Source organism: Limulus polyphemus, unplaced genomic scaffold (genome assembly GCF_000517525.1).
Source record: "Limulus polyphemus unplaced genomic scaffold, Limulus_polyphemus-2.1.2 Scaffold1209, whole genome shotgun sequence".
Lineage (NCBI taxonomy): Eukaryota > Metazoa > Arthropoda > Merostomata > Xiphosura > Limulidae > Limulus > Limulus polyphemus.
This window is the reverse complement of record NW_013666819.1, coordinates 222,205-225,763: the sequence shown is the minus strand read 5'-3', so window position 1 is coordinate 225,763 and position 3,559 is coordinate 222,205.

The following is a 3,559-nucleotide window of genomic DNA, read 5'->3' as shown; positions in this document are numbered from 1 at the left end:
CGCTATAAATCACAGTGATTCACACACTTTACTTACGGTGCCTACTGTTCGCATAACTCAATTATCTATCCCTATATATATATATCTATATCTCTTCCATCTATCTATCACTGCCATGCCGCTGGTTTTTCTCGCCAGGTTTATATACTAAAAAAGACGGCGTCTCGAACAAACTCGGGCCTCCTCGATAATTCATGATCCTTGGAGAAACTCTATAGTGCATGCTCCCAGCGTCGCGTGACTTCCGCTGTCGTAACAAGTGCATTATTCACTGATATTATTGTGATAAGAGTAGAGAAAAAGAATTAGTCTTGTCAATTGGATTCTAAGGTAATTTAATCAGACAAGAAAAGCGAATTATTTAGAATTTTAGATAAAACTGATAACCTATAGTGTAAAGAATTTTTGTAAATACGTTTGACTTGTTTTGAATATATTATTTTAAACAATTGGATTGTGTGTGTAGTCCGTTTATTGTTCGAATTTATCGCTAACAAGTCATATCGACCTACTGTAAAAGAATCATAGCCCACTCATATATACAAAACTGACATTTGGCGAGTCAGTCAAGGTTATATAGTGGTATATGGCACTAGAAGAAGACGTGAATGACAGCGAAAATAAGTAGGCCTATATATGCACAATGTTAGTGATGGCGAAAATATTGTAGGTATTACAATCACGCTATATAACCATGTCAACTGATTTTGATAAATGGGTAGAAAAAGGTGAGCACATTGGGTTAAAAGATAGTGAACTACAAGAGTTTCTTAAACAACAACAAGAATTAAAGAGAGAAGAGCAGCAACAGAAGAGAGAGGAGGAGAGGAAGAAAGACTAAAAAAAGAAAAGGAGAGCAAAGAAAATGAGAGAAAGACTGGGAATAAAGAGAGAAAGAATAAGAGCAGAAATTGAGATCGCCAAGCTCACCCAACAGAAAGAACCCAAGAATGACAATGGAGTAAGGGCCAGCCAACCCAAGCTGCTCAAAGTTGATGAACAGGTTTGTTATGAAGTTCGCACAAAGCTACACGAGGCCTATCCATGCTAGCCAGCCATCCCTAATTGAGTAGTGAAAGACTAAAGGGAAGGCAGCTAGCCATCACCCCCAACTCTTTTACCAACAAACAGTGAGATTGATCGTCACATTATAACGCACCCATGGCTGAAAGGACGAGCATGTTTGATGGGACGGGGATTCGAACCCGCGACCCGCAGATTGGAAGTCGAGTGCCCTAAATCACCTGGCCATACCGGGTCGTATATAAGTTTGACTTGTTTTAATATATTATTTTAAAACAAGGTGACTGTGTGATATTTATTTCTGAAATATATTGCCAACAAGTCACAAACACCTATTGTAAAGAATCCGGCCCCTACATAGATAAAATACCGACAGATCTCTAACTGGAAAAACAAACAACAGTCACGTGCACACAAGTTACTTCCATAACAAACTCAGGAAAAAAGACCAACTGTAGCTGTATGAAAGGTACCTAACTAGGTAAAAATGGCAGTACGAAGTGACACTCTGGAAAACATGTATGCCTTGGTATCTGTAAAAAGTCTCATGCTATATCCTACCGGTCAATGGTTGAAAAGAATTACAAAAGTGAATTCGGTATGTTACGAAACAATTTGGAGGTTATTCATGATCACCACAGAATACTGTTCCAGGGTTAAGCTATGGACAAGAAGAATGGGTATGAAATTGAAAGTGAACTCTGGTTGCTATTAGATTAATGTTCTAAACCCTTTGTACCAAATAAAAATACCGGCTTTGTACAAAAGGGTTATTGGCTCACCAAGATAAGCCTTCTAATTGTATACCTCATAAAAATATAGTTCAGGCCGCTAGACACAGCACTTATGGATTTCTGTGTGATTGGACTGTTGTAATGAGTGCTGGGATACCATTGTTTTCGTAAACTAGATTACCTTTGGCAATGCTGCAGGTAGGAGTGGTGTGCTTTGGACGTAACTGCTTTATCTTGGATATCCTTTTGCGATAGAAACTACAGTGCAGCGCTATTGTCAAAATGCATGGTCGTCAGAAAGAACATAACCAGACATGCAATACGTTTGAGGTTTCAAAATCGATTTAATACAACGTGCCCAACCTTCTGTACACCTTTGTTTGGATAATATCCACTTAAGAAAGTGTTTAAAAAAAGATGGTGTTTTTTCATTGATTTAGTTATCAGCGTTGTTGAATTAATAGAAACAAAATTTTGTACACTTTCATGCCGATTAAAATTGCAACTATGTATATATAGCTTTTGCTGATAGAACTTGTTTTAATGCTGAGATAGCTCACAATTAAAGTAAAATGGTTAATTTTTTTTTTTGGTTTTTGTGTGCTACAAGTTTATTTGACTGAGGTAATGTTTTGATTAGCAAGTATAACGATTTATCCAGAATTATTCTGGAACTTAAATATAATCTAGTCTAATTAAGAATGTTTTAGAAAATTGAGCAAGAAAAAGTAAGTCATATAAGTAAATCAATGTCAGAATCTAATATTACTGAATGAAATTCAAACAAAGTCAGCATTCAAAGGTAAAGAATAGTAGTCAAAGCTGACAAAATAATTAGTAGTTTGATGTTTTAGGATTAAAATCAATAACTAACATTCTAATATATTGTAAACGTTTAGTTGCATAAACAGAGGTAGAATTAATCCTATTCGAAAACGTAAATATTTTTAACATAATCTGTTAATTAGTGTTATAATGCTTGGAAGAAGAGAAACTTCATCACGTTGTTTTGATGGTGAATCTTGCTACAACTGATTTATTGCAATCTAATTACATATATTTCTTCAATGAATTATCAAGATTTTAGTCCTCAGTAAGCAATATGCATCTTGTAACTGGTGAGAATCACAAACAAAGCTCATTCTTTCTTGTAACTAGAGTTAAATTTAGTTCAAGGTGGAAAAACGTGTCAGTTTTTGTTTCTTTTCCATTTAAACATTTATTCCACAAAGCTTGCTAATAAAAGCACCATTTTCCCCACCAAATTTTAAATGTTAAGAGTTAGTAGTTCAGTTGTAGGATAAACTGTTAATTGGTACAATTTTTTTGGTAACTGCTACATTTTCAGCTTTAAAAAAGGAGAGGGAGAGAAATAGGGGGTGGGAATGGTTGCTCCTAGATCCCTCTATTTCAGAGACTCTCTCTCTGCTAAATCTCACACATATGTACTGCAGAATTAGTCTATAATTTGACTTGAGGAAAGAAACTGAACACAAGATTGACAGTGAACAAAAACAGTCCAATTAGAAGTGTGCACAAGACACAACAGGAAGGAGACTGAACGCAAGATCGACAGTGAACAAAAACAGTCCAATTAGAAGTGTGCACAAGACACAACAGGAAGGAGACTGAACACAAGACTGACAGTGAACAAAAAAAAAAACAGTCCAATTAGAAGTGTGCACAAGACACAACAGGAAGGAGACTGAACACAAGATCGACAGTGAACAAAAAAACAGTCCAATTAGAAGTGGGCACAAGACACAACAGGAAGGAGACTGAACGCAAGATCGACAGTAAAA